We start from the raw sequence: 13153 nt of genomic DNA on the forward strand, positions 1-13153 counted from the left end.
GGCCCTGCTGCTTTGTTATTTTTTAATTTTTTAATATGATTCCTGACCTCTTGCTCGGTGAAAGGACTATTAAGAATGGTTCTGCCTTCACCTGTCAAGCTGGGGAGGGCCTTACTCTCCAACCATTGTAAAGAGTTCTCCTGTGTGGAGGATGGTTCTTCCTCGTAAAGTTTAGAAAACATAGAAAGCAAATGATCTTCCATAGCTTTCTGTTTGCAGGATATATTCCCCTGATCATCGAGCGTTAACCTGTCTATGTTGTTCCGCACCCGGTCCGCTCTAATCTTACTTGCCAGAACTGCACCGGCTCTCTCACCGTACTCATAATTATCCATAGCAAGAACGTCCCATTGAGCCTTAATTTTGTGATCTAATAGCCCTCTATATTCTAATCTGAGGAGTTCCAACTCGTCTAGTAACCGTGTTAGATTTAATTGTTGAGTACCCAGTCGAGCGTTCTCTAGCGAGATTATTTTATTCTCTAGAGTTTTAAACTTCCTCACCTCCTCCCTATTTTCCGAACAAATTAGACTATGAAGATGACCTCTTATGTGTGCTTTCCAGGCGTCCCATACATACTCGGGGAGAGTAGAGCCAACATTGTCAGTAAAGTAATTGTCTATAGATATTCTAACAGATGTAACTATATCTTGACTATGTAGTGCAGACCTTTTTAAAGTCCATCTAGGTGATGCTGTGGTTAAAACACTATTAATAAAAACCGAGAACATAATGGGTGCATGATCCGATATAATAGTGGGTAGAATTCTTATATCCTCCAAGATCTCTAAACATTGCCTATCTAATAAGATATAATCCAATCTCGATGCGTGACCATGCTTTTTACTGAAATAGGTATATCCTGGGGCTGACCCTCCTTTGACCTTCCAAGCGTCAATAAGCCCAATCTCGTTCATCATATTAACAATGGCGCGCCTAGAACACGGTGCGGTCACATGCTGGCAATAGTTAGAGCGATCCTGCCTGGGGTCGAGGAGGACATTAAAGTCCCCCCCCAGGATAATAGGTGATCTTACCTCGACCAAATTAGATTGTACTTTAAGTAGGTGGGTAGGAACGTCTATGTTAGGCCCATAATATAAAATAATAGTCTGCAGTTTTCCGCTAAAATCTAACTGAGCCATAACCCATCTTCCTGTGTGATCCATTGATGTTGATCTAATGTTACCACCTATCCCAGTATTTATCAAGATTGCTACCCCCTTGCTTACAGCAGACTGTCCAGAACAACAAAAGGCCTCTACCCATCTTAGTTTACCAAAGAGCTTGTTGCCCTCACTAAAACTTAAATGGGTTTCTTGAAGAAGAACTTTTTTGGCCTGGGATTGTTCTATATACTTCAAGACTAGCCTTCTTCTGCTCGGACAGCGGAGCCCGTTAACATTCCAAGAAATATAAGAGACTTTGTTGCTAGTCATTAAATACTCCCCTTACCCTACGCCCAAAGCCCCGGATAGTTAATGGGGAACTCCGCCAGGGTAGAACGTGGTGAATATGATGAGGACTTAATTTTCGTTTTTTTGCCCCTCCCAACCGCCCCCCCACCCTCACCCAACAGCTCCCCAAAACCCCCAAACCCCCCAAAACCCACCTTCCTTCCCTGGAGGACCCTCCCTTTCTTCCTGGGCATATGCCCTTTGACGGCGCCCCCCCCGTGCATAGTTGAAAAAGAGAGAAAAAAAATACATGCTAATTAAACTTCGATTTCTTTTTTTTTTTCTTACTTTGGTGATTGTGCTCTAAAATGTGTGCGTTTGATGTAGAATACATACTAAGAGGAAAATAGAATATAACAGATATGTGGCCCATAGTATAGTTCTTACAGAGTATTTCGATAAAGCTCTTAACCTGCTCCCTGTATCTTACACCTATCCGGCTACTACCAATGCTCTACTTCCCCCCTTCACTACCAGCCCTTATTTTCACTATCAGAGTATCTGCTTCCTCCACCTGACGTATAATGTGCATGTGATTGCTCCACATCACACGGAGTGAAGCAGGACATTTCAGCTGAGCACGCGCCCCCTGTGAATTAAGTATTACCGCCCTCTTGCCCAGCTCCCATTGTTTAGTAGCTGTTAATATCCGAGCGAATCATATATGTAAATGGACTGGTGAAGGAAGATGATTTTATGTGACCTGTTTTGAGAGCCAGTGATAGAATCTTTTCTTTAATGGCATAAGTTAAAAAGTTCACCAATATCTTCCTTGGGTGTTCTTTGCCTGGTTTCCTCCTATATGCATCACGATGAACCCGCTGAATATCTGCTAATAAATCCAAGTCCACTTCCGGGGATTCCTTTAGCACTGTTGTTTTAAGGAGGGCTACTATAAATGCCTTAATGTCACTTCCTTCAATATCCTCAGGGACATTCAGAAATTTTAAGTTGTTCTTTCTCGTGTGGTTTTCCAATCTCTCAATGTCATCCCGCATCTCCCGGTTCTGCTGGGCAAGTTTATCATAAGCCACTGTAGTAGCGCCTAGAGCCTCCTTAATTTTTGGCAACTCCACTTCTAATGCATCCGTCCTTGATGCAACCTCCTCCACCTTCCGGGCAAGTGTCTCACAGGAAGCCTGGATCGCATTCTGATTTATTTCCGAAATAGTGAAACGTTTTCCAATGTCCTCTTTTAGCCCTAGCAATAAGTCCGCCAATGTACCAGGAACAGGCATTGCAACTGGAATTATGGGGATATTATCTGTGTGAGTCACTGCAAGTATATCCTCCTTAGGTGTTACTATGGCTACAGATGAGTCTTCTTCACCTAAATTATCCTCCCCAGTTGTCCGACTGTCCTGCTGAACCTGCTCAGCCTCCTCATTTTGAGCCACGTCTTGAATGGCCAGAGCTGAAAAACTATACATTATATTGTAATGTGTCAAGGCTCACCTTCAGCTTCCCGCTGGTTGCCGCTGTCTTGCACAGGAACAGAAGCTGCTAGCTTCCCGACTCCCACTACTAATCACTCAGCCCCAAGATATATCTTTGGCTCTAACTGATCAGCAAGGGGGAAGGGGGAAATTGGATAAAATAACAAACGAGAGAAGAGACTGGTTTTGGACCTTCTGGTTTTCCTATCTGGAATTCTTCTTCAGCTATCTCTCTGCTACTGAAGATTTCCTGAGGTAACTAAACACACAACATTAAATTATTATTCCTCCTCTACTCTACTCTGTCTCTTTTCTTCTCTTTTGTAATGGTGTTTCCTACCTACCCAGTATCCTGAACTCTGTGCCTCTCTTCTTGTTCAAATCTGTCTTTTTCTTCTTTCTTGTTATTGATGTCACTATTTATCTGTAAAACATATATTCTTTTTTATTTATACCTATTTATCTTGTAGTCTTAATATCTTTCAACTCCTCTTTTGACCTACCATCAATCTTTCTTCTCGCGGTTTCTCTTCTTTCTTTATTGCTTCTAGCTATACTAATAACTGTTGTCTTCTAGCTGATTCTTTCTGCTTAAACTTCTCCAGTTGCTTCCTCTCCTATGGTTCTGTGAATTGTTATGGTTCAGGTAAGTCTTACTCCTTAATTTCTTTGTCAACAGTTCTTATTGTCCTTAATTATTTTTTTCCCTTAGTAACCTCTTCAGTAAATACTATAATTTTCTTCTTTTCTTTTTAGGACTCGGTATGCTGATCTCTGTTGTCCCTGGTAAGTCTTTACTTATCGCGTCACCAAACACTACTTATCATTTTTATGTGACCTTAGATAATCTATCAATAATTCACTTAGCTTTCTTCTGTCTTCTCTTCAGGTGCTGCAGAATTCGTGTCTTGTTTCCTGTAGCGAAGAGGAAAACTCCGAACTCTCTCTCAGTAAGTAGCCTCTACGGACTCTGCGGCTTTTTCTGTTCTCTTCGGTAAGTAGCGACACAACTCTCTTGGGTCACTCTGGAAAACTTCTTTGACTAGGTATTCTCTTCAGAACTGGGGACTCTCTCGAACACGTCTTCTCTGAGGAAAAATCTTGGTGAAGTGCGCACTACCTCAGGCGCGCGCGCGTCACATCGCCTCTCTCTAGATCTGTTAGCAACTAGACCGCCGACCTCAGCGTCTGCGCGGCCATCTTGGAAATGCGGGCATGCCACAAACTCGACCATTGAAACCCATTCAAGACTGAAGCGCCCATTGAATTTAATTCCTTGCGCTTCGTTTTGGAACTCACATTAGGGATCCTGACAGTACCCCCCACCAAGGATGGTCCTTCCACTCTGGGCTTGGTTGGATTGCGCTGATAAAAAAGTCTTATTAGCCTAGGAGCATGAACATCTGAATCTGATTCCCAAGACCGCTCCTCTGGACCATAGCCTTTCCAATCTACCAAATAGTACAGTTTACCTCTGACTAATTTTGAGTCCAGAATTTCTTTCACCTCAAACTCTACTCCTGTATCTAGCTGAATTGGCTTTGGAATTGGTTCTTTTCTCAAATCAGAAACTGCCTTCTTCAGAAGGGAAACATGAAATACTGGGTGAATTTTGAATTGGGAGGGTAAGGTCAATTTATAGGTCACTGGACCGATCTGCTCTGCAATTGGGTAAGGGCCGATAAATCGTGGCTGAAATTTTCGGTTCCCTTTTAACCTTAAACTTTTTGTATTCAACCAGACTTTATCTCCTATTCCTAGTGGAGGGGGTTTCTTCCTTTTCTTATCTGCGTATTTCTTATACTTTTCCTTAGCCTGTACTAGATTCTTTGATGCTTCTTCATGCACTGACTTTAAATGAGCTACCAAATCCTTGGCTGCTGGGACTGTGAGCTCCACATCTTGTACTGCGGAATTTGGATGTCTACCATAGTTTAAGTAGAACGGGGAATATCCAGTGGACACATTCTTCGCATTATTATGAGCGAATTCTGCTGTCCACAAGTAGTCCGGCCATCCTCCCTCCTGTTTCAGCAAGAACAATCGTAAATATTGCTCCAATTCCTGGTTCACCCTTTCCGTTTGTCCATCCGTCTCCGGATGGAAACTGGTGGAAAAACGAGTTTCTACTCCTAACCCTTTCATAAAAGCCTTCCAGAAATGTGAAACAAATTGGGTTCCCCGGTCTGATATTACGATCTTGGGTATTCCATGTAATCTGACAATCTGTGTACTAAAGTGTCTTGCTAACTGTTTTGCGGTAGGGATTCCCTTTAAGGACAAGAAGTGTGTCATTTTCGTGTATGCATCTACTATTACTAGTATTGTATTGGTCCCTTGACAGGATGGTAAGTCTGTAATTAAGTCTAGGGTGATTGTATGCCAAGGATGAGGAGGAATGGGAAGGGGTTGCAACAGCCCGTGTGGAGCGTGCCGTTCTGATTTTCCCTGAGCGCATATCTCACAAGTCTTTACATATTGTTCTATGTCTTTACTCATTTGTGGCCACCAATATTTTCTTTTGATTAGATCGGCTGTCTTGAACTCTCCCTTGTGGCCAGCCAACAGATGATCATGGCATTCCTGCAAGGCTTGCTTCTGCAATGCTGTAGTCGGCAAATACAATGCACCTTCTTTGAATGGTAGTTCATCGCGAACTTCTCTTCCAGGTTCTAGTTGCGCCCATCTCTGCATTTCTTCTGGGGTTAGAGCTTGGATTACCCTTTCCTTAAAGTTTAAAATATCAGTGGCGCCTATAATCTTGGTATCTGGTATGATCACTTGAGCGCCTAGTGGACTTCTTTCTTCTCCGGTTCCCAACCTAGACAAAGCATCCGCCTTTCCATTCTGTGCCCCCGGCCGATAAGTTATCACAAAATCGTAATCGGCAAAGTACAGAGACCAACGGAGTTGGCGAGGTGTCAAGGTTCTGGCTGACTTCAGGAATTTTAAGTTCCGATGGTCCGTGTAGACTGTTACTACGTGGTGGGCCCCCATTAGATAATGCCTCCACTCCTTGAAGGCGTCTTTTATCGCCAGCAACTCTTTTTCCGTAATCGTATAATTGATTTCTGCTGGTGTCAATTTCCTGGACCATTAAGCCACCGGGTGTAATTGGCCCGTTTCCTTATTCCTTTGAGATAGAACTCCACCAATCGCAAGGTCCGAAGCATCTGTCTCGACATAAAAGGGCTCCATCGGATCGGCATGAAGGAGGATTGGCGCAGTGGTGAACTCTTTCTTCAAATCTTTAAAGGCTTGCTCTGCTTCCTCCGACCATTCGAATCGTGTTCCCTTCTTCAGTAGTCGCGTCAAAGGTAGTATTCGTCGGGAAAATTCTCCAATAAATCTCCGATAGAAATTTGCGGACCCAATAAACGCTTGGACTTCTTTCACACAAGTGGGCGACTTCCATTCTTGCACGGCCTGAATCTTTTGTTTATCCATATGAATGCCTGCTGGCGAGATTACAAAGCCCAAGAACTCTACCTGTGGAACTCCAAAAGCACATTTCTCCAACTTGACAAATAGTTTGTTCTCTCGCAGTTTCTGCAAAACTCCTCGAACCTGTGTTTGATGCTCCTGCGTATTCGTTGAGTAGATTAGTATATCGTCAATATACACAATTACACATCGATCAATGAATTCACTGAGCACATCATTTATGAAGTGTTGGAACGCTGCAGGCGCATTACACAACCCATAGGGCATCACCTGGTATTCAAATAGCCCCAAGCGTGTTCTGAAGGCCGTCTTCCACTCGTCTCCCTCTCTAACTCGAATAAGGTGATAAGCTCCCCTTAAATCCAACTTCGTGAACATCTATGCTCCTTTGATCTGGTCCAACAAGACGGAGATAAGGGGAAGAGGATACCTGTTCTTCTTTGTTATTCGATTTATGGCTCTGTAATCAATGCACGTTCTCAACTCGCCCTGCTCCTTCTTAGGCACAAAAAATAGTGGCGAGGACACCGGCGATTGGGAAGGACGTATAAATCCATTGGCCAGATACTTGTCGATATACTCCTTTAAGTGATGATTCTCTTGTTCCGTCAAGGCGTACTCTCGACTGCAAGGCAGATTTGCCCCTGGCTCCAAGTCTATTTTGCAGTCGTAAACGCGATGAGGCGGCAGTTGTTCTGCTTCCTGTTCGTTGAAAACGTCCTCGAAATCTTGATATTCTTGTGGAATTGTTTGAGTATTTATTACGCACACAGAGACTTCCGCTGAACATAATGCATGAGCCGGGTTCTGTTTACTCGTTGCCTCGTAGGTCCCAAAACAGTTCTCTCTACAATATGCCGAGTTCATTTCAATTGTTCTGTTGCTCCAATTGATTGAAGGATTGTGCTCTGTGAGCCAAGGAAGCCCCAATATAAGTTGAAATTGGGGGGCATCAATTAAGTTAAAGTGCATAGCTTCTCTATGCCCATCTTCTTGAATCAGCTCTATTAACTCTGTGTGACTCGTGATTGGCCCTGAGGATAGATTGGTACCATTGATTGCTCGAACTGGTTCACTTTTAGCCATGCCAATTGCTTGCAGCCCAATCTTAGCCGCGAATTTCTGATCGCAGAAATTACCTGTGGCTCCTGAGTCCACCATCACAGTCACTCTTTTCATTATTTTTTCACGAAAACGGATTGTCAAAGATAAAATCAAATGAGGCGAAGACGACTGTAATGTATTCGCCAGCCGATGTTCCTGAGGAGTTGATTTCTGATTCGCATCCACCTGCACAACTCCTTCTACAGGTGGTGCTGCGAGTTTTCCTTCGGCTTAAATTAACCCTTTGGCTTTTTTGGACAATTTCGCACAAAATGTCCACTAGTTCCACAATACAAGCATAAGTTGTTGGCTCGTCTCTTCTCCTTCTCCTCTTTTGTGAGCGGTCCTCGAATCGTTCCTATTTGCATAGGTTCAGATCCTGACGTTCCTTCTGTACTTCTTCCTGTTTCTGCCTTAGCTCGGTCGAATCGCGGAACCGTACTTCTGTACTCTCGTCTTCTCTCTCCTCTTCTCTCTCCCTGCCGGAAATCCAGTTCTAGCACTAGGTCTATCAGGGCGGAAATTTCAGTTGGACGATTCGGTATTTGAACCAAGCCATCTTTTAATTCATCTCGCAGCCCTCGATAAAATATTGCTGTCCTCTTGTTCTCCGGCCAATCAGTCTCCATTGCAAGTTTGTTGAATTGAGCTAGATAAGCCACTAAGTCTCTATTTCCCTGCTTCAATTCCAAGAGCTCGTTATCCACTGCTTGAGAGATCCGTCTTTGGTCAAAGATTCTCAAAAATTCTTTCTTGAACTCATCAAAATTCTGCAATAATGGGTCATCTCGTGAAACTATCGGCATCGACCATGCTGCTGCATCTCCACTTAAATATGACAAAATGAAGGCTACTTTCGACTGCGCATCAGGGAAGATAGAAGGGCGACACAAGAAATGTAGTGAACATTGTGTAATAAACACCTGCGCTTTTTGTGGGTCCCCACTAAATCTCTCTGGCGCTGCCAACGGTATTACTGGCGACAAGGAATGTATTACTTGCGTTGTTAGCTTATTTGTCTCTCCCATTGAAGTGGTGGGACCCTCCCTTCCAGTTGAATACGGTTGTCTTATCCTCTGTGCTAATTCTGCCGTCTCTTTCCTAGAATTCATGACCTCCTGCCTTAGACTTTGATTCTCTTCCTTAACTCCTACCAATTCCTTTTGTATCGCCTCTAGGACTGACCCTAAAGTCTGTAAATGTATTCCCTCAACCATTTCTTTTCTGTTCGGGTGCAAGATTAATACGTGGGCACTTCACTCTGTCAAGGCTCACCTTCAGCTTCCCGCTGGTTGCCGCTGTCTTGCACAGGAACAGAAGCTGCTAGCTTCCCGACTCCCACTACTAATCACTCAGCCCCAAGATATATCTTTGGCTCTAACTGATCAGCAAGGGGGAAGGGGGAAATTGGATAAAATAACAAACGAGAGAAGAGACTGGTTCTGGACCTTCTGGTTTTCCTATCTGGAATTCTTCTTCAGCTATCTCTCTGCTACTGAAGATTTCCTGAGGTAACTAAACACACAACATTAAATTATTATTCCTCCTCTACTCTACTCTGTCTCTTTTCTTCTCTTTTGTAATGGTGTTTCCTACCTACCCAGTATCCTGAACTCTGTGCCTCTCTTCTTGTTCAAATCTGTCTTTTTCTTCTTTCTTGTTATTGATGTCACTATTTATCTGTAAAACATATATTCTTTTTTATTTATACCTATTTATCTTGTAGTCTTAATATCTTTCAACTCCTCTTTTGACCTACCATCAATCTTTCTTCTCGCGGTTTCTCTTCTTTCTTTATTGCTTCTAGCTATACTAATAACTGTTGTCTTCTAGCTGATTCTTTGTGCTTAAACTTCTCCAGTTGCTTCCTCTCCTATGGTTCTGTGAATTGTTATGGTTCAGGTAAGTCTTACTCCTTAATTTCTTTGTTAACAGTTCTTATTGTCCTTAATTATTTTTTTCCCTTAGTAACCTCTTCAGTAAATACTATAATTTTCTTCTTTTCTTTTTAGGACTCGGTATGCTGATCTCTGTTGTCCCTGGTAAGTCTTTACTTATCGCGTCACCAAACACTACTTATCATTTTTATGTGACCTTAGATAATCTATCAATAATTCACTTAGCTTTCTTCTGTCTTCTCTTCAGGTGCTGCAGAATTTGTGTCTTGTTTCCTGTAGCGAAGAGGAAAACTCCGAACTCTCTCTCAGTAAGTAGCCTCTACGGACTCTGCGGCTTTTTCTGTTCTCTTCGGTAAGTATCGACACAACTCTCTTGGGTCACTCTGGAAAACTTCTTTGACTAGGTATTCTCTTCAGAACTGGGGACTCTCTCGAACACGTCTTCTCTGAGGAAAAATCTTGGTGAAGTGCGCACTACCTCAGGCGCGCGCGCGTCACATCGCCTCTCTCTAGATCTGTTAGCAACTAGACCGCCGACCTCAGCGTCTGCGCGGCCATCTTGGAAATGCGGGCATGCCACAAACTCGACCATTGAAACCCATTCAAGACTGAAGCGCCCATTGAACTTAATTCCTTGCGCTTCGTTTTGGAACTCACATTAGGGATCCTGACATAATGCTGTTAAAGTCATAGATAACAAGATCATTTATGTCCCCGCTGAGGACATGACGGCCGGAAGCTAACGGCCGCGACGGAGCCCCTCCTTCTGTGTATGGCGTCTGGCGTCTGCGGAGGGCTGACATTCAACACACTTGTTTCTTGGTGAAGTTGCGCGATTTTGGTTCACGAGCTGGATCTTGGTAATAGCGGCACTAGACGGTGTTTGATCGAGGCGGTTTTTGTACAGTTGAGCGAGCTTGGAGGGAGGCTCGCCTGCGAGCTCGAGTTCGAGATCGAGTTTGTGTCCCGGGTTCACTAGCTGAGTCGGGCACAGGCGTTTTCGTGCAGCAGAGCAGAGCGGATGGTCCCAGGTGAAAACGGCGGTGAGTCGGCTGCGCCGGCGTGGTGCAAGGAACTAGGAGCCGCTAGGTTCTGGATGCAGATTCCCGGGAGATTGACTTTCAAGACTGGAGGATTTGGGTCTGCCGGACGGGAAGTATACCAGGCTGTCGGCATTGTCAGGTTTGTCTCCACCCCCGGTAAGCCATCTAATATAATAAGTTATCCATGCAAAAACACGCGGTTGAAAGATAAGTTATACATCCTCTCTCCTGGGTATGTTGGTTTTCAGGAGAACAAGGCAAGTAATCACGGAGGGGGCCTGAGTTTAGATCTTTACAATCCCACACAAATCAGCATAAAACAGGTCTCCTATACCCAGCACAGGTTCCAGGATCAGGCTTTCTGTATGGAGGAGGGAGACCACGGTGCTGCTACTCCTATTATCAGTGTACAGCCAAAAAACTGCTTGGTTAATTGTGGCTGTAAATTTGACACTTCTCCTTCCCAGGCTGGGATAACTCGCTATACATTGCGAAACCGGGTTACGAATACGACCGCTGTAACAATACCCTCAAAACCAACAATTTCCCCACCAGTGTTACAACTGAAGGCTAGAGTTAGGAGAGGCAAGATAAGCCTTGGCGGGGTGGACACCCCCCCAGGTAAGGGGAAAATTAAGAAAGTGAGAGCTGGTATAGCGGGCGGGGTATCTAGCCTTCCTAAGGTTACACCATCATTAAAATCGTACTATAAGGTCTTATCCTCTAGTGGAGTAGATCAAGGGAAAAAGATGGCAGCAACCGGCACCGCAAATACCACAAGTGCTGTGACCACTACTAGTATCGTGAGCACTGCAAGCAGCACCGTAAGAAACACCACAAGCAATATGTCTATAAGTACTATAAGTGCTATAAGTGCTAAAAACACTATGAGTGCCACAACAATGATAGGCAAAGCAGTGAGGGAGGGCTCTACTAGTGCCTGTTTGCTTCCTACACCCCCCATACTTAGTCCATCTAATTCAATAGACCCCATAGACCCACTGCCTCACTCTACTTCATCCCCTATATAGGACACAGTACATCCAACAATTGCACTGTCGAATAGTTTTTCAGCGTTACCATGTTAGGTATGTTTAGAATAGTGGTGATAATTCTGGTGGCTGGTATAGATGGATTTTACAACCTTTTACTATTTTAGAAATGCCACTTAAAGAAAGCGGGGATTTCTCTGTGCTTGTCTTGTGCTGTGCTGCCTGACTCCAACCCATGTCTAGGGCTAGGTTATAGCTATAAACGGGAATGGCGCTGCAGGACATTTAAGTAAGGCAAACAGAGTCTTTCCCAGAGGCTCACTGGGGGCTGCTTTATTGGTCCTTTTATTAATGGTGAGCAGTCGGACCCACTGGAGGGTATCATTGTGCAGAATTTCGAACTACAGAAACCAGCATGCAACATAAAAGCATTTCTAATTAAAGACACACCGGAGGCCAATTATATTATTGTGAAAGCATGCAGGGGACTGTGGTGAAACGCATTTAACTGCTGTCTGCTCGTCTTGGCCTCTGATGAAGAGGAAAGATTTCCTCAAAACGCGTAAGGCTGTGAGGACTACGCTACGGAAAGGGAAGCTGTTTGTTTCAATAAATTTTAAAAAAGGATGGTTCTTACCTGCAGGAGGATTGCGACCTTGATTGCTGGGCATTTTTTTTAAACACATGTACACGGCGGTTCCAGGCTGTGAAGGTGACGCGCCGACCTCGAGTGAAAGAGGGACTAGACGAGGAAAAATCCCCTCGGGAATGGCGCTGCAGGACATTTTTAGTAAGGCAAACAGAGTCTTTTCCAGAGGCTCACTGGGGGCTGCTTTATTGGTCCTTTTATTAATGGTGAGCAGTCGGACCCACTGGAGGGTATCATTATGAAGAATTTCGAACTACAGAAACCAGCGTGCAACATAAAAGCATTTCTAATTAAAGGCACACCGGAGTCCAATTATGTTAATTTTGAAAGCACACAGGGGACTGTGGTGAAACGCATTTAACGGCTGTCTGCTCGCCTTGGCCTCTGATGAAGAGGAAAGATTTCCTTGAAACGCGTAAGGCCATGAGGACTACACTACGGGAAGGGAAGCTGTTTGTCTCAATAAAATAAACATGGTTTTTACCTGCAGGAGGAGTCTGACCTTGATTGCTGGGCATTTTTATGAAACATATATACATATATATATTTACATATATATATGTATTGCAGCTCAAACTCCAGTCTCAGAAAAGAGTACAGCAGTCGTGGGGAAAGTTACACCGGTAGTTTTTATTCGGGAACCACAACAAATGCGTTTCGGAAACGCCTTCTTCAGTGTCTACCACACGCACTGAGAGGAGTCATTTAAATCACAATACATCATGCAAACATAGACATAGAGAATGCACTCGATAGCCCTCAGCATACGCGCCATCTTATAGCGGTGTTTTTTCACTCGAATTTCATAGAAATGTATGTATTTATACAGTTACATGTAAGAATTTACCCATAGATCGGCACATTTTATGTTTCCATAAGTCTCCAAATATTAGGAAACTAACACGTAAATAAAGCTGCTTCTTTAAAGGTAAAATGCATCAGATTTGACGTTAATTTCACCTAAACCATGGAATAAAAATGTTATGATATTCTCAATAATGCCGTGAATTGGCGTATACCACTAGGGTTACTTCATTATTATTTACCTTGGTCTCTCATGACTTCTTAATATCTCGCCATGTATTGGCACACCATTACTGTCTATGTAAGAAAACTACTCGTAACACAAT

This window comes from Triturus cristatus, chromosome 3_2, assembly GCF_964204655.1.
Source record: "Triturus cristatus chromosome 3_2, aTriCri1.1, whole genome shotgun sequence".
NCBI classification, from domain to species: Eukaryota; Metazoa; Chordata; class Amphibia; order Caudata; family Salamandridae; genus Triturus; species Triturus cristatus.